Source organism: Typopeltis vanoorti, chromosome 21 (assembly GCF_054136105.1).
Source record: "Typopeltis vanoorti isolate ZY-2024b chromosome 21, IOZ_Tvanoo_1.0, whole genome shotgun sequence".
Lineage (NCBI taxonomy): Eukaryota > Metazoa > Arthropoda > Arachnida > Uropygi > Thelyphonidae > Typopeltis > Typopeltis vanoorti.
The window spans coordinates 39758071-39777568 of record NC_143569.1 but is presented as its reverse complement, the minus strand read 5'-3'; the positions used below and the strand labels follow the sequence as shown (position 1 = coordinate 39777568).

Sequence of the window (19498 nt, the reverse complement as noted above, 5' to 3'; positions counted from 1 at the left end):
ATCATATCAATAGTAGATAAATGTGATACCTACATCACTATCAATTCATATTCACGAATTTAGGGACACAAAACACACGTGTTGAAATGATTATTTTACTTATTATTAATTAAAATTATTTAAAATAAAGAGCCAAGAGGCTTCAATTCGGCGACGTAAAAATGATTTAAATTAAGGGGATATTAAATCCCACATTATTTCAAAGCCGAATAAGAAACTGAAAGATAGAAATCTAATCTAAGAGTTTCATGCCGAATATAGAAACTATATAAAGTTCGGCAAGTCCGAGCATAAGCCAACACCTAGTAGTGCAATGCCAGGGCAACTCGTTGCAAAAGTGGAGCAAGCTCCGATCACTGTTCTTAGTATTTACCCATAATGTAAAACAACAGCTCCTTGGAGATGTATTACTGTTCTACATTATGAGAGAAGGTCACTACCCAGACCAGTTTCGACCATTTTTGAGGTCTCAACAGTGAGTAGGTAGACCTGAATAATGCTAAGATGGTAGTGAACAGTACTTACATATACTCTGCTATACGAATTGCCAAGAAGGCGTACCAATAAATTATTTAAAATAAAGAGCCAAGAGGCTTCAATTCGGCGACGTAAAAATTACTTTGCAACATTGAACTTGCAAAAGATTCAGTGAATGGGCACGGGAATGAGGATGCCCATTCACTGAATCTCTTCAAGTCTTCTTGTAAGGCCACAACATCTTCTCTACTCTTCATAATTCATCCCAACTTTGCATCATCATCTGCAAACAACTGAGTCTACCCATCCAAATCTTCACCAGTATCATTAACATATAAGTTAAACAAAATGATAGAGAAAGAGTTAAGGCCATACAAAGTAGAGATGCAAGAGGGAAATAGTGCCAGTAGTTTTGAGGCAGTATGGTGTGAGGTAGAGGTGAATAGAATGTAATACTTAGTTCAATGTTGTTATATACCTGGTAATGTGGATGGTAGGGACTATGAAATGTTTAATCAAATTAGCAAATAAGAAAATGGTGATTATTATGGGTAATTTTAATTATGGCAATATAGACTGGGATGATGAGATAGCAACTGGAAGTAAAGAAAATGAGTCTCTTGAGATTTTGAGGGGCAACTACCTCAGACAGTATGTAACAGAAGGCACATGAGGATTGAAAGTCTTGAATTTGATTATCTCATCAGAGGATGTAATTATGAACGAGGTGTCAAATAACCCTCCAGTTGGTTGGTGAGAGTAACTATGAAGTGATTATCTGAGTGGTTGCCAGCAGTTTGAGGATCTCGGTGAGAAAAGATTTTATGTGGAACTACAAGGCTGGTGATTATGAAGAGCTCAGTAGAATGCTTGCAGGTGTAGCATGAAATGAGGAGTTAGCTGGAAAAGAGATCAATGCAGCTTGGGGGATATTCAAGAACCATTTAGTAGAAGCAATGACTAAATGTATATCAAGGGTCAGAAGATTAAATTAGGTAGGTATGAAATGGATGAATGAAGAGATTAAGCATGTGATACAGAGAAAAAAAGCATAAGATAAGTGGTAATAACCAATTCCATGAGGATTACAAAGACTAAGCAAAATTAGTAAGTCTTGGTTGGTAAGGGTAGCAAAAGCGAAGTATGAACAGCAGTTAGCTAATGAAGCCAAAAAAGGAATCCTAGGGAGTTCTTTCAATATATAGCCAGCAAAAAAAAAAAAAAAAGAATGATTATGGAAATATGACACTGATTGGATAACATGGTATAAGGACAACTACTGTGGAAGATATAGTGGAGATACTTAATGAGCAGTTCATAAAGGTCTTTCATTCTTGTGAATGTGACATCATGGAAAGATTGAGAGCAGTTGATGATTGGAGAGGAGAGACTGACTGTAAGTGAGCAAGAGGTGTATGGGGAATTGAGCAAACTTGATGTTAATAAGGAAGAGCTACAAAAAAGGAAAGTATTGTGGAAGGAATATAAACAAAAAAGTGATCAGGGACTTGATCTTATATCACCACGTATTCTGACGGAATGTGCCAGGGAGTTGGCATCTGCCTTGACATATTCTTTTAATATGAGTCTTGCACTGATTCAATTAATGCAGCCATTTCATATGCCTTGCTTCTTATACTTCTTGCATTTGTATACAAACATCTCAACTTATTCCTGTATCTATAGTTAGTTCCACTGACACCACTTATTTGATGTGACTTCTCCATAATGCACAGCATTATACATGTCTGCAAGGAGATGTGCTTTGCATTATGGGATACTAAGGCAAGTGATGTGAAGTCAGCTTCTTTATACAAGTTGCCCCAGTCCTGAAAATAGTTCAGATGCAAATTGTTTGCTTACACTTGGATAAAGGATTAAATGAAGTATATAATTTCTTGGTATCTTTAATTTATAGTATAACCAAGTGGAAAAACTTTCAACACTCTGAATGATGTACCAACATAGTTAAATATTTGATCATACTTAGCATTCTTAAATGGGGCTAACACAGTGTATAGCAAAGTGTGGTATGAAAGATCATCAGGAAGTATGAGGCACTTTTTTTTTTTAATTTGATTACTTTTTTTTCACTTTTATGTTTTTGTCACTGTACTGTTGCAGATAAGTACATGTCTGTTCTATAATTAATTTTTCAATAACTAAAAAAAATCTAAAGAAAATTTTAAACAAAACGTGTCTCTTGGCATGTATTGAGTGACCTCCATTAGTGCCATATCTTGTTTATGGCATGACTGCATTCCAATTACATGTTTCAAACTCTTTCATTAAAAGTTTAAATTCGAATAGTTCAATCTACGCAGTTGTAACTCTGTGCTAAATTTCAAAATCATTTGTATCTGAACTGTAACAGTCCTCAGCGATTGTTTATGTCACAAGTTGTGATGGATGTACAGGCTATGTGTGTGAGTGTGTGTGTGTGTGCGTGCGTGCGTGCGCAAATAATACTCTTACTTTTTTATCACTTGTGTTGTTGGTTATTAACAAATCTTGAAATGCAATCTAATAATAACTAATTTTAAATATTTAACCCCTGAACTGGCCATGATGTCTATAGATGTCCAACTAAATCTGGATATGATTCTGTAACACCTATTGAATAACATGGATAAGAAGTGAAATTTGGTCTCACTATTTCATCCACCTCGGCCAGTAGGGAGGTTAAACCATATTAATATCCCCCTTTTGCATTTCTTAAATTCTTAATATGGAAAATGCACAACAGAAAATAGTGAAGGAAATGAAAATGATTGTGGAAAATGCCTTATCATGATGAAAGGAATCTTTAGGTGGGCTTTTTGAACTGAAGGCAAGTTAGCTGATCTCATATGGAAGTAGCAAGGTTTTTCTTCCTGAAACTCAGGTTTTTCATCCTGCACACAGGCAAATCGACTATTAGAACATACAATTTACAGCCAAAAAAAATTTATTGTTGGTAGTGGGCAGTAGATGGTGTTGCATGTATTGAAGACAGAGAATTAAGTAGTGGAGTAGAGTAGAGTGCCCTTCATGATGAGTCCTTTGCCTCCTTGAAGGTGTCATGCAAAAATAGTAATAGTAATATTACTATTATTATGTGATATCTGTGAGAAGAAATGTGATGCATCAGGATCAAATATTTGTAATGAAATTAATGAGTGTGAGCCATTAATTTATTATGGGGAAAATATTAAAAAATAAATATCTTTATAATTATGTGTGTTAGAATGAAATATTATTATAACTTTTATTATAACTTATTATATTTTATTATATAACTACATTTTAGAAATAAATTAATACAAGGTGTCCCATAATTCTTAGTGCAGTTTTAAACTTTAATAGGTCAAACCATATAAAAGTTACAGATTTATATTATATAATAGCTTAAAGAGTATGTAATTAACTTTTATCTACAATGATTTGTTTTTTATTAGTGCTCAACATGACTGCCATCTTGTGCAATGTATGTAACTAGGCAATTTTCGAAGTTCCAGAAAGTGGTTGCTGAGCAGTGACTGCATTGATTGCGTTTGTAATTTTAGTCTTAAGGTTATCAAGAGAAGCAAGCTTTGGAGCATACACGACTCTTTTGATGTGACTCCATAAGAAAAAGTCTAACGGAGTCAGGTCAGGTGACCGAGGTGGCCATACAAGAGCACCTCCTCTACCAATCCACCTATTTGTGAAAGTGTCATCCAGAAACTTTTGTACCTGTGTTGCACAGTGACAAGGTGCCCCATCCTGTTGAAAATAGTTTTATTCATAAGATTTAATCTCTTTAATTCGGGAATGAAAAACATCTGAAGCATCGCTAAATAAGATTCACACCTGACAGCAGGCTCATTGAAAAGAATGGCCCGATAATGCAACATCTCTTAACTGTGCACCACACATTAACTTTTGTTGAGACTCTTTCGTGTTGCCACATTTCCTGAGGCTTCTCTGTACCCCAAATGTAGCAATTATGAAGGTTAACTTTCCCATTTATGTGGAATGTTACTTCATCTGAAAAAGAGAAAAAAAGATGTTCAATAACTTCTGTGTCATTTTTCATTTATGTCTTCATCAGTTGACAGAAATCTGACCTAGCATGATAATCCTTTTCTTTGTAGCATCTGAACAGTCTAATTTTGTAAGAATGTTTATGGAGTTGTCTGGTTAGAATTCTGTGCACTGTGGTTTTTGGTAAATTTAACTAAGCAGCAACTGCATGTTGCACCGATTTCTTGGGACTCTTATCAAATGCACTTTATTATTATTATTATTATTGTTCCGGGAAACTCCAAGGAGTCGACAGACTCATCGAGGGAGGCCCTAACATCATGTCAAGAATAACTATTCAACATTCACACAGTATCTATCATACCTTGCCTTGAACTCATTCACAGTCGTAGCACCCACAACAGACTCTGGAAGCTTATTCCACTCATTTACCACTCTCCAAGTAAAGAACCTAGCTCTAACACCCTTGTCAACCATGCTCTTGCCCAGCTTCCATGCATGGCCCCTAGTCCTCCCACCACCAGTCATATTTTCAAAAATATCTTCTGGATCAATCTTATAAAAACCCTTCAGTAATTTGAATGTCTCAATCATATCACCCCTCCTTCGCCTATCGTCCAATTTCTGCAACCCACAAATCTTCAACCTATTCTCATAAGGTTCATTCCACAGACCTGCTATCATCTTGGTCACTCGTCTCTGGACCTTCTCCACTTCCTCCCCATCACGAAGAAACCCTGGTGCCCATAACTGGGCACATCCAGATGGGGTCTTATCAAGGCTCGATACAGAGGAACAACTTGTTCGTCTCTGCATGTTAAAGTATTTTTCAGAAGCCAAGTGATTTGGTGAGCTGTTTTAGTTACTTTTGCAATGTGTCCCCTAAACTTCAACTCCCTATCCACCAACACTCCCAAATCCCTGGCCTCATCAATCTCCTGGAGTATGGTTCCACCAATGCGATATATTGCTGCTATTCTTTTCACCCCAAAATGCATAACTTTACACTTTGCCACATTAAATTGACATCCATTTTTCCTAGCCCAGTCCTCCAAACTATCCGAATCATCCTGTAAAATTTTGACATCCTGTGCACTCACAATTGCTCTACCCAACTTTGCATCATCGGCAAACAAGTGAACACTTCCTCTCAGATCCTTTCCAATATCACTGATGAACAAATTGAAAAGCAGTGGTCCAAGAACAGAGCCCTGTGGCACTCCACTAGTCACAAGACGTCTTTTAGACTCCACTCCTGAATAAACCACTCTTTGATATCTCTCCTTCAACCACCCTCCTATCCATCTCACCAACCCTATATCTATACCCATCTGCTCCAGTTTACTGATTAGGGTTCCATGTGGTATCCTATCAAAGGCCTTGGCAAGGTCCAGTAGTATCACTGTAAACCCATTACCCCTATCCAGTTCAGCCGTCACTGTGTTATAAAACGTGAGCAAGTTACTGAGGCATGATCTACCCTTCACAAAACCATGTTGTCCCCCATACAATATCCCATTTTCATCTATCCAATCCTGTATTCTTTTCTTGACTAATTTCTCTAAGACCTTGACAATGATTCCTGATATGCTAATCGGTCGGTAATTTACAACAGCAGTCTTGGAACCACCTTTATGCAGTTGAACTATTTTCCTCTCTTTCCACCCGCTCGGGACTAACCCAGACCCGAGACTCAAATTAAACAAAATGGTCAAGGGTACTGACAATTCTTTAGCTGCTTCTCGTACAACACGAGCTGGTATACCATCTAATCCCACAAATGTATTGACATTGAGGTTATGCAATAGACTACTCACCTACACTTCATTAACCACAATTCCCATATAATCTACTGGTTTAATCGTTTCTGCAATGTCACCACCTGGATGATATACTCTTGCAAAGTGCTCACTCAGTAACTCAACTATCTCAACTGATTCAGTTACCTCCCTACCATCGGCATTCTTTAAAATCAATCTGCCATGTACATTTTTCCTTTTACTTGCTACATATCTAAAAAACTGTTTAGAATTCTCTTTAGCCTGCATGGCCAATGTTCTTTCGTAATCCTTTTTTGCTTTTCTTACCACACTCGTCACCCTTCTGGCCTGCGCTTTATACCGTTCATGTGCCTGCCGGTCACCCTTCTCCTTAAATTCCCTCCATAGTTGTTTCTTTTTTTGCAGCTCAAGCTTAATGGTGTTATTCATCCATTTAACCCCTACTTGATTTATTATTCGGACTCTAGGTATACAGTCAGCCATTGCTTCATGCAAGCACTTCTTAACTACCTCCCATGCACTATCAACTTCTAGTCCTTGCAGTTGTACATGCCATGGCACTGAACCAATCAAACTCCTAAGCTTGTCATACTTTCCAGCCCAATAATTCCACATGTACCCTGTCTTAATTGAAAATTCTACACCTTTAGCCACCTCCCAAGTCAAGACCCTATGATCACTCTCACCGATTGGTGGCAATGTGGTCATATTTGTTACAGCCAAATCCTCAGATGTAATTACTAGGTCAAGCACTCTCTGACCCCTAGTATTTTCCATTACATGCTGTCGCAGATAGTTATCCCTTAATAACCGCATAAAATCCAGTTCCTTCCGTGTGTCCTCTCCTCACTCCAATCAATGCGATCATAGTTGAAATCTCCCATAATAATCACCCTCCTTCCACCCATTTCTTCTATTTGCTTGTGCATACTGTCACCACCATCTTTTCCATCACCTGGTCTATAGCAGCACCCAATTGTATATTTAGTTCTGCTAGCCACAATCTCACACCAAATGGCCTCAAATGTGCTCTTTTCTCTATCCTGCAATTCAACTTCTATTCTCCTTGGCTGGAGCTCATCAGCTATCATCAACAATACTCCTCCCCCCATTTTATTCTCTCTGTCATTCCTGAACACACTATACCCATCACATTCAATCCCACTAGTTATATCATCTACAGTCAGCTATGTTTCACTAATACCTATAACCTGTGGTCTGGAAGCCAACCATGGCCAAAAACTCTTCCTTCTTGTTCCTAATACTCCTAGTATTAGTGTACATGAATTTAAGACCCCCATTAGCCCCAACCCTACCTTGATGCCTTATATTAACTATCCCACTCAGATTTGTTGTCCTTATTTGCTCTGGCATATTATATTCATTCTTACATTCAACTGCCTCCATAAGGACTGTATATCTACCCCCCCCCCCCTAACAAATCTAGTTTCCCTGAATTTGCACATCCACTACATTCAGCAACACTTTCTCAAGTCTTCTTACACCGTAACCATTCAAATGCAAGCCATCCATCTTATATAGATCCTTTCGCCCATCAAACTCACTCCACACATCCACAAATTCCACACCACTCGTCATACATAACCCACGCATAAAGTCATTCGCAATTATAGCCCTCCTTTTAAACATTTCACTGTCATACCGTGGCAAAAGATTAATCATTCTAACTCTCTCACTCTTTTCTTTTGCTACCTCAAACAATTCATTCAGGTCTTCTATCATTTCCATTTTATCTCCTTTCAAATCATTCGTACCTGCCACAACAATCATTTCTTTCACCCTTTCCATTTGCTCTCTAATAGACTCAGTTACGTCCTTTATGGTCGCACCAGGTTGGTACGATTTTGTCAAATCCTCTACTAACACACCTCGTACTAACGAGTCTCCATACAGCACTCTATTGTTCATTTTGTTCATGTTCACATTCATACGTCTATTTTTCCTGTCATACCTTTTATTATTGGTTGGTTCATTCAGTCTACTTTTGTTCATGCACTCTAGCTGCTGTTTTGCTCTTTCTATCGCACTATTCAACAACACGATCTCACTCAATGCATCTATCTCATCTTTTTTATTCTCTGAGAAACCATTTATACTATCATTCACACTCTCACAATTTTCATATACAACCTTGCCGTTTCTTGTCATATCCCTATTTCCTTCATTCTGAAGGTTGACAAAAATATCACACTCACGATCCGAAATACACTTCAATTCCTCATTCTCTCTACATTTTCTACACACATTCAATCCTTTATTATCATCTAACCACACTCCGACCGCACTCCGCAAAACGTACATTTCACAGCTAGTACACTGACTCATTTCTTTTATACTACCGTTCTTTGATAAGGATGGCGAACCATCATTACTGGCCGCCATTTTCCTTCGCACAGATGCCATACTTATTTGCAACGTGTTTTGTCAAATTGTATGCTATAACACACCAAAAACAGATGCACTAAAATACGCAAGGCAAACAAAACAAAACTACACAATATTAAGTAATTTGTATCGATAACTGAAAATGATACTTATCTTATCTGGAGCTTGCACGAACACTACACATTACGAATTCATCTAGCGGCGACTTCCCGACATAGATTATGTTATAAAACACTTTAATACACTAACCACGCTAATAACGCTCCAATAATATACCAAAATTACACACTTAAGTCCATTAAATTGAATCCAAAACATCAATAAATCAACAAAAATCACAAATCTCTCAGGAGCTCTCCGATAGCACGTCCGTTCACCAGCTAGCCTCGACACCCTTTCGATTTCAACCACATTCGCTTCCCTTGATGATCACCTCCCTGATCCGGATTTGTCATGAATTGATCCAGTTTTTTGAATTTTTTCGCCCAGTTATTAATTAAATTTCTACTGAGCCTCCTTGTTATAATGGACAAAGAATTTTCTTCTTACTGCTGTTATGGACTTGAGTTCAGCAAGCAAAAGGATGCAATTGACTTTTTCTTAAACATTTGCCATCTTATCATACCAGTCTAAAAAAAAAAAAAGAAAGAAAAATGTAATGAAATAATATTACATAAAAAATTCTAATAGTTATACCTTCAAATGATATACCATATTTTTCAGACGATAAGGTGCACTCCAAATTTATGAGACGATGTTTAGACAAAAATATTTCATCATATAAAGATATTACAAATTCACAAATTCTACTTAATTTTTATTTATTGTTACAATCATTTGTATTAGCAATATTCAGTTCATCTTCACTCTTGGTACTATCACTCGTCTTGTTAATGTCACCGTTCGTATTACTTTCGCCTGAACTATTGTTGTTACTCCCTTCAAAAACTGTGTCATCTTCGGTACCATCCATCGCATTACTTATCCCGCATTTCTTAAATGACTTTATAATCGTCTCTTCTTTCACAGCTTCCCATGAATTTTTCACCCGGGTACATACTTCTGAAATTGTTGGCCGTTTCATACGTCTGGTTGCAATAATGTCGTGATTTGGCTTTGCCTTACATTTGTTCCACTCTTCCGGCATAAAAGTTTTGAATGGTTTATTAATAGATCCATCCAAGGGTTGTAATTGACTTTTAAGGACTCCAGGAATGACAGCTAATTCTGTATTCATTTCTTTTAGAAGCTTCTTGGTTGATTCTGTTTTATGCACTCTGAATTGTTCCCACACTACCATCGCAGGCTTTTTAAACAATGCACCTGGACGTTTTGCCCATATCTTTTGTATCCATAATTTCATTCCTGTTTCCCCCATCCAGCCTTTATCTTGAACGTGGATAATAATGCCACGAGGAATTTCATCTCTCGGTAACGTTTTTCTCTTGAAGATTAACATGGGGGGTAGTAGTTTTGTTCCATCCGCGTAATAAGCTAAAACTACAGTGTAGTGAGTTTTTTTGTGACTGTTGTTTTGATCACTATTGATTTGGTGCATTTTGAATCTACTGTCTGATTTGAAGGAACATCAAAAGTTAGAGGCACTTCATCGATGTTCGCAATTTGATTAAGCTCAAAATTTCCTTCTCGCTGATATGACAAATCTATGGAATTCTATAATTTTAGCTTCATAGTCAGCCGGCATTTTTTGGGATAGAGTGGTTTTTGTACACATGCATGACCTGTGTCTTTTCATAAATGTAAAGCACCAAGACGGTGATCCGGTAAAATCTAAAATTCCATTAGCAGTTGCTCATCGTTTCACTTCAAAAATGATCATTTTTGTAGAAACAGATATTCCCATGTTTCGATGATTTGTTACCCACTTTTTCAATTGTACTTCTAATTCTAGCCATTTTTCTAGGTGTGAACAGAATGTTTTCTTGTGTTTACATAGCAGTTTTAATTGTTCCTCTTGTTTTCTCCACTCACGAACCATTTTTTCTGTTGGCGGTGGAAAATGTCTTTCTGCTGCTCTGTTTCCATATTGTTTTGCATAATTTATCACATTTAATTTATAACTCTGGTTATATGAAAGTCTTTTTTGTTTTACACTCATTTTTTCTAATTTTAAGATAAAAATTTTAACGACTTATAAAAAATAATTCAAATGAACCCTACAACAGCGCATATGTTTACACACTAATGACTATCGATGCTCTAAATCGGTGATTCACCCACATGCAGCGAGATAACTTAGGTACCTACCTTCAGTGGTGTACTTACTAATTTTATTAACATACTGCGCCAGTAATTGAACTTCACTAACAGCTTTGGTACAGTGTAAAGATTTGTATTTCAATATTACCTTCAGACCATAAAATGCACCCCAATTTTCAGTCAATTTTTCTATGTAAACAGGTGTGCGTCTTATGGTCCAAAAAATATGGTATATTGCAACTCTGTAACTGTGATACTTTTGAAGCAGTTAAAGATCAAAAACTGGACTAAGAATTATGGGACACCCTGTATATACGATATATACATGATCTATATACAGCGAAAAATATTAATATTCTGTAAAAGTTTAAAAATGAAAGAAACACTTGATGAATTAGATAAAATCTGCCTGAGTATAGCACTCAGATGGATTATGGATATCGTGAAAATAGTGATTAAACTCATTAACAAAGCAATGGCAGGAGAAGTCAACTAAAATGCAAATAATAGTTACTATTATTATTATTATGTGACACCTCCAGGGAGTCCAAAGACTCATTGAGGGAGAGTGTGCCAACAGCATCGAACGATTGAATTCCTTCCAACTACTAACCGCGCTCAAACTTGCTTAATTTTTTGCATGAGCCATTAGTAGCAGAGGCTCTACCAATCGACCAATCTGTACTGCAGAACTTGCACATATAGGCATGCCAGCATCCCTCAATAGGAAACAATGTGTAAAGATGACTATGACTTATGCAGAGTGGAGCAAGAACAACTTCTTTACAGTCCTTGTGAAAATCAGACTTCCACAGTTTGATCTCAGGCTTGATTTCATAGTGCCTAGAGTTGGTCTCTCTCTCTCTCTCTAGTTCATGATAACTGCCACTGGGCTAAAAGTTTGTCTTGGATCTGCCTATAATCAGAATAGGGGACAGAAAGATGGTGAAAAGAGAGACAGAGGGGACATGTTGGATATAAGATAGTCCCAGATGTTTCTGCAGCTCTAGACATTTAGAAAGATTGTGAACCTGTATATATAATGCAATATAGATATAGAAAGGAGAGTATAAAAATGTATCCCTTTTTCCAACAGAGCAGATTTTGGCTCACCAGATGATCAATGTGGTGGCTGTCAGAATGGAATGAGATGCTCAAGAGTATCCCACACGTTCAACTAGATTTAAGTCTGATGATCATACTGGTCATGGCAGTCATTGGATGTGTGGGATGCTCTTGAGCATCTCATTCCATTCTGTTTCTTCAGTTTCAAGATAATTCTCTACCATTTGAGCTCTCTGGATGGTGGCATCATCATGTGAAAAGAAAATCAGGGCCAATTGCACCCCTAGAAAGTCATAAGCAAGGTTTGAGGAACTCAGTCCTTCAAGCAGTTATGGTATCACTATCAAAAACACACATTTTCTTGTCTGGCATTCTTTATAGGTAGTGGTAACTTTAGATGCTGTAAGGGGGTCTGTCAAGCCCATCTTGGATACGAACAGGAAAGCCATTAATGTTCCAAGAGTTATAATTTCCTACAGTACTATTGTCTTCAAAAAGATTTTTGTAGTGTTTATGAAAGGAGTCAAGAATGTCTTGAGTGGTGGACATGTCTTCATCATCAATGCAGATTTGAGTGATAGTCCTTTCTTCGTGGAATTTAGTGAATTGTCTATTGAAGAATGCAGCTGAAGGTCTATCTGCTAAGTGCTGCTGTATTCTTATTTTAAAATTTCTTTCTTCTACCTGTTTCTGCCTTTCTACTTCTGTCTCTGTGTTAATGTTTCTAATGATGTTGCTACATTCTATATCATTGTATTTGTTTGCTACAAACCAGCTATTCTCTTTATATGGGTCTTTCAACTTCTTTCTTTTGAGGAAAACCTGTTCCTTTCCCCATTGCATCATATTCTATTTCAATGCTGGTTTGAATTTTGACCACATATCCCAATTCCAGGTAACATTATTCCAGTTTGAACAGAGAGTCTGGAATTTGGTTGGAAAGATCAACAGAAAATTTGGTGGAAGTCTCCATGGTCCAGAACTGATTTCTACATGGAACAAGTAGAGATCAGTTCTTATTACTAAAATATTCAGGATCAGAGAGAGATGTTGAAAATTTTTTCACTTGGTTATACTATAAATTAAAGATGCCAAGAAATTATATTATTGGTTTTATATCCTTTATCCAAGTGTAAGAAAACAAAAGATTTGTATGTGAAGTAACTTCACGACTTGGCTACTTGTACTTAGAGGCTAATGACTTCACATCAATTGTCTTAGTATCCCATAATGCAATTATGGGATACTAAGGCAATTGATGCGAAGGAAGTTGCCTTATGGGATACTAAGGCAATTGATATGAAAGAAGTTGCATTATGGGATACTAAGGCAATTGATGTGAAGTCATTAGCCTCTGAGTACAAGTAGCCCAGTCGAGAAGTTACTTCATGCACAAATTTTTTGTTTGCTTATACTTGGATAAAGGATTTAAAACCAAAAATATAATTTCTTGGTATCTTTAATTTATAGTACAACCAGGTTTTAAAAACTATCTACATTGTGTAGGGGATCCTAAACATTTGCAATGCATCCTTTAAGTTTCTTGTAAAACACTTATGATCAATATATGGCATTTTTGTTTGTTGTCAAACAACTTGATATCCTATGGTAGTTGTGTGGGATGCCAAACCTGATTTATGCCGTCTTCTTTTTTCGACTTCTTTTATGTGTTCAGACATGCGATTTCTCCCCATCTTCTTGTCTGGCCTACATAGCAAATGCCACAAGAGCAATGATACAAATGCCTGGTTTTTTTTCATGGGATGATGTTTAGGTTTTGGTGGATGTAAGAATCTAAAGATGTTATGCAAAGGTAAAAATGCTACTTTGATGTTGCACTCATGGAGCAACATAGCCACTTTGTCTGTAGCATTCTTAATGAAAGGTAGCGTGATTGCATTCTTAAAATCTTGTTTAAGTAAAGGAGCCTGAGGTGTATTAAGAATTTTGTTGATCACCTTTGGTTCATAAGTTCTGTGCAAAGGTAGTGTAGTTCTTCGTTCATTTTAACCAACATGTTGGGGTGGTATATTGTATGCTCTATCTCATAATGCTTTAATCCTGCCTATCGTATGTAATGGATGAAGGTGTGAAGCAGCATTTAAAATCTTCCCATTGTGGTAAGTTTTCTGTATACTGAAAAGGATAATCTTTTTTCTTTTTCGCTTATATCAATGAAGATTACAAGGAAAGGTAATTTTTGTGATCTTCCAGTTCAAGAGTGAATTTTATATTGGGATGCAAATTGTTCAGATAACTTTGAAATTAATTAACTCATCCATCGTTCCTGACCAAATAATAAAAATATCATCAATGTAACACAACCAAATTTTTGGTTTCTTCTAACAGTTTTAGACTGCATTTGTTTTGAAAGTTTCGAAGGACTTTCCCGTGGCAAGTTCTTCTTTTTGTTTCCAAAATTTGTCCTGAAATATGAAAAAAAAAAAGTGTTTTCTATACAGCATTTGAATAGTCTTACTATGTCCAATGGGAAAAGGTTTACAAGTAGTTTCATTGTGTCCAATGGGAAAAGGTTTACAAGTAGTTTCACTGTGTCATCCTTGAGTACATCTACAGTAACACATCTAATATGTGTAATTAATTGTTTCTAGTCTTTTGCTGCATATAACTTTTTTAATAAAATCCCTGACTATATAAGTCTGATGATTTACGAAACTTGTAGGGTTATAATTGCTTATTTTTATTAAACTTGCTATTTACCTTGAAATGCAGGCTCAATACTGAAAGCTTCCCACAATTTCTTAACTTGGTAGTTATTTGCATTAGTTATGTGTAAATAATATTATGAACATTCATTTGAGTACAATGGGCCCACTGTACTCAAATAGGATAATAGTGCCGTGGTTGAAGCATTTGCTCTGTGAAAGTCAGCATGAAGTTGTCAAAAAAGTGTTCTTGTTTCAGTAATCTGCTTGCCTTTTGTATTAAAGTGACAAGAGTAGTTGATGAGGGAAAAACATCTACTGCCATTTTTTTTAGATTCTGCAAAGGTATTTCATAGGGTGCCCCACATAATAGGTTGATATTTTATTATTATCATTACATGACACCTCCAGGGAGTGAGTCCAAAGACTCATCGAGGGAGGGAATCTACCCTACAACTTTCTGTCTACACCAACTACAACAAACCGCAACTACACCAACACCATCTACCGTCCACTACTATCACTAGTATTTTCACAGCTCACAAACATTCATGCCCCCGGCCGGATTCGAACCCGCAGCTATTTGGCTGGAGAGCAAATATGCTAACCACTTGGCCAACCAGGTCAGACAAATTATTGTTATTATTATTTAAGTTGCAATGCATGAGGCTGTACATCAGGTTAGTGAATTGGATTAGAAATTGGAAATTAGAAAAGGGAGGTGGCAGTATCAAGGAAGAGAAAGGTCATAAGTGGGGTTCCATAGGGATCAGTACTGGGACCCTTGCTTTTTAACCTTTATTGTCAAAGATACTGTCAATGAGTTGCAAGAAGATATAGTTATTTGCAGATGATGTGATTTGGCTCTTCGAGAGGATTTCAATAAGTTGGGAAGGTGGGCAAATAAATGGGTATGTCAGGTTAATGCAACTAAATGTAAGATCTTGAAATTTGGGATCCACTTGATGGGAGACTGCATACTCTATTGGTGGATCTATTCTAAACAAAGTGGAAAGATAAGGGATCATGTAGTGATTGTTGATAATAATTTGTTTAGGACACATATTGCAAAGGTAGTGAAGGCAGCCTGGGGGATTGCTGTAATATTAATAATGACTTTGTCCAGTAGAGATAAACGAGTAGTGATTCCATTGTGTAAAGCCCTATTCAGGCCACATCTGAACTGCTGTTCCCAAATCTGGTCACTGAGATCTGAAGAGGAATAAATTAACCTTGACTAGGGTTACAGAGGCCAATAACCAAAATGATAACAGGACTTACAATGTTTGTTATAAGGATAGACTGAGGGCATGCAAGCTACATAGTTTGGTGGACAGACAATGAAGGAGTGAGATAATTGAGACATTTAAAGCATTAAGAGTATTTACAGGGTTGACACAGGGGAAATTTTTCATATAGTAAAGAAAAGGAAAGGAACAAGGAGACAAGAGTCCATCTCTGGAAGTCGTGAAAGGAGGAGGTGAGAAGTGGCTTTTTGGTATGGAGAGTGGTTAGAACATGGAATTCGTTGCTTGATAGAGGAGTGTTCAATGTACAGACTGTGAATGAATTTAAGGAGTGGTATGATAGAGTCTGTGTTGTGTCTCCATGAGTCTTATGACTTCATGGGGGTCTGGAATAATAATAATAATAAAGTTAAGTTCACTTATACCAATGGCTACTATTTGCCATAACCACTGTTATTTACCATGTATATTTTTTCATGCTCAGTTTATTCATCCAGTAACCGTTGCTTCCAAAAATGTGCCATGTTACAAGGAAGGAAAGAAGGAAGGGCCTACTCTCTGTTATGCAAGTACCTAATAAGCTGGCTGCAGAATGTGTGTGTATATAGATCATATCTAACATACAGATACCTCTACAGTGATGGCATCCTTTGGTTGGAAAGACTTAGATTTCAATCCTGTCTAGGCAATGGCATTTATAAGGACTTTTTTTAAAGTTAGGTAGCCATTCTAATATGGAGGTGATATTTCTCCTAGAAACTTAGGATTTTCTTGTTGCTTTAAGCTTCAGCTTGTGTTTCTTAGGATTTCTCATGCAAAACAGATAAACTGGCTAGAGAACATATGTATACATAAATATAACAGATAATGGAGATAGAAACAGGGTTAACTATCCAATCATTATCATAAAATGAAGTTTAAAAAGAGGCAAGTTCTTTGCCCATAACAAAATATTCTAGTAATGGTTGCTATTCTGAAGAAAAGATGAAATGGGATAGGATGGGGTAATCCTTGAATTATCCAAATACAGTGGGAAATACACACGGACCCTGCATAAGAAGCGGGAATAACGCATAGTGAAAGAAGTAGAAGTGAGAAATAGGTTTACTGGTTGTGCAATTGAAGAGTTGATTAATTTACAGTAATATGAAGTCAGCTGCCACACTAAACAATTCAGGAGTTGGTTAATTGATGGACTGGTTATTTGAAATTCATATAACTGAAAGATCACTGTATAATACAGTCATCCCTCGACTTACGTCCATTCGAGTTACGTCTATGATCCCATAAAGGAATAAATATCATTTTCGACTATACTTTCAAACAAGATGCATAATGCACAGTGACAACAGTGCATTCAGCAGCAACTTTAGTCAGCAATCAGCATGTATCTTCAACAATTCACCAGTTGAGTTTGTGTTTATCATTAAATAATTCGATATTTTGTGCAACATGGCATCCTCCACACCCAATCAAAAAACCTAGTGAAGAATCACAGAAAAAGAGGTGAGCAATTGATCTTGAAACGAAGTTCCAAGTTATAAAGCAACATGAAGCTGGATAAGCCAGTCAATGTGATCGCACATGCCTTCGGATGGTCTCATTCTAATGTGATGGCCATTTTGAAAAATAAGGATAAAATCATACGGGCTGTGAAAGGATCTGCTTCCATTAAATCGACAATAGTGACTAAGCAACGACAAGGTCCTATCAGTGATATAGAAAAGCTACTTGCATCATGGATAGATGACCTGAACCAAAAGTGCATATCCCTTAGCACTATAACCATAACTGCTAAGGCACTAAGTCTCTTCAACATGTTGAAGGAGAAAGCAGGGCCTGATCATGACTACGAATTCAATGCTTCTTCCGGTTGATTCATGAGATTCAAGCAGAGTTCTGTGCTGCATACTGTGAAAATGTATGGTGAAACTGCAAGTGCTGATGAGAAGTCTGCCAAGGAGTTTGTGGAAAAATTGGATACATTATTACAGAGAAAAATCATTTGCCACAGCAAATATTTAATATAGATGAGACCTCCTTGTTTTGGAAAAAAGATGTCCAAGCAGACATTCATCCACCAAAAGCTAAAATCTATGCCTGATTTCAAAGCTCTTAAAGACTGTATTACGATTCTGTAAGGGGGTAATGTAGCTGGATTATCAACTGAAACCATTTGTGATATGGCACAGTAAGAATCCACGAGCCTTCAAAAACATTTGGAAGCATACTCTTCTAGTTCATTATCAGAGCAATAAGAAGTCACGGATGACTCAAAAATTGTTTGAGGATGCCTTAATCAACTGTTATGTCGAGTGAACTGGAAAGCTATTATTGTGTGAAAGAAAATGTAGAATTTAAAATTTTATTAATTCTAGATAATGCTCCAGGTCATCCACCTTACATCGGTGATCTTCACCCCAAGATCAAGGTCATGTTTCTCCCTCCAAACACTACTTCATTTATCCAACCGATGGATCAGGGGAATCTTTCAGTGTTTAAGGCTTATTGTCTACAGAGAACTTTTTCACAAGCCATTTCTGCTACTGAAGGAAATGATTAGACTCTCATGCAATACTGGAAAGCATTTAATATTTATCATGCTATTAAAAATATTGCTGTGCTTGGAACGAAGTGACCTCTCAAATGTATGAGTGGCATATGGAAAAAGACATTAAAAAAGGTTTGTGCATGATTTTGGAAGTTTTTTTAAAAAATGAAGACCTTTTTAAATTGAGTGAAGAAATAGTGGCCTAGCAAACAATCTAAATCTTGAAGTGAATGATGACGTAGTTCAACTCAGAAAGTGCCCATGAAGAGTTGACCAATGAAGAATTGGGCAAACTGGAGGATTGTAGAAGAGGAAGAATGAGAAAAGGAAGAGGGAAAAGAGAAACAAGAGTAGTTAAACAATTCACAGTGAAGGGTCTTGCAGAAATGGTCTCTGCAGTTAACGATGTTCTCAAAATGGCTGAAGATATGACCTCAATGTTGAATGCTGCTTATTAGTGGAATGGAAAGTAAATGATGTGTTTGCTTGCTATAAACAAATTTATGATGAAAAGAAGAAGAATAAGCAAAGCACGTTGGACATTTTCATCAAAAAAAAAAAAAAGGTTACACTAGAAGAGCCACAGCCTGGTCCTTCACATAGGGAAGGTAATGAAGATGTGATTGTGGAGGAAGATTTGGGTAATTATTTTCCTGCTTTATAGTGGCAATAACGCACAGTACAGTTTAAAAATTAAAATGCCAGTATACTTATTATGGTTAAGTCTCTAACCCCTATAACGCTGTTGATTTAATGTATCATCTTACGTCCTGCCAGATGGAATGGAACCTCGATGTAAGTCAAGGGATTATTGTATATGTCTTTCCATTAAAGTTCTGTGCTGTTTCCATGAAAAAAAATAATGATTCGCAACTGTTATTAAATTTAAAAATGTCAAAGTTGTCTTTGAACACTGACATTAAGCACCAGCAATTAAATTATGTGACTGACACTGTATGACATATCTTGATTAAAGACTATACTGTTCAGAATTTAAATAATTTCTGATGTCAAAATTTAACTAAGTAACATAAATGTAAAATTAAAGTATGTTATTATCTAAGTCTACATATTACTTAC

The 19498-nt window shown here is 36.6% G+C and overlaps 1 protein-coding gene across 1 annotated transcript in view; it reads right to left on the bottom strand.

Moving 5' to 3' along the window:
- The window catches only part of na (sodium leak channel non-selective protein na), a 1005813-nt gene that overhangs the window by 176651 nt on the left and 809664 nt on the right, over positions 1–19498 (bottom strand). The gene's annotated exons all lie outside the window — the stretch shown is intronic.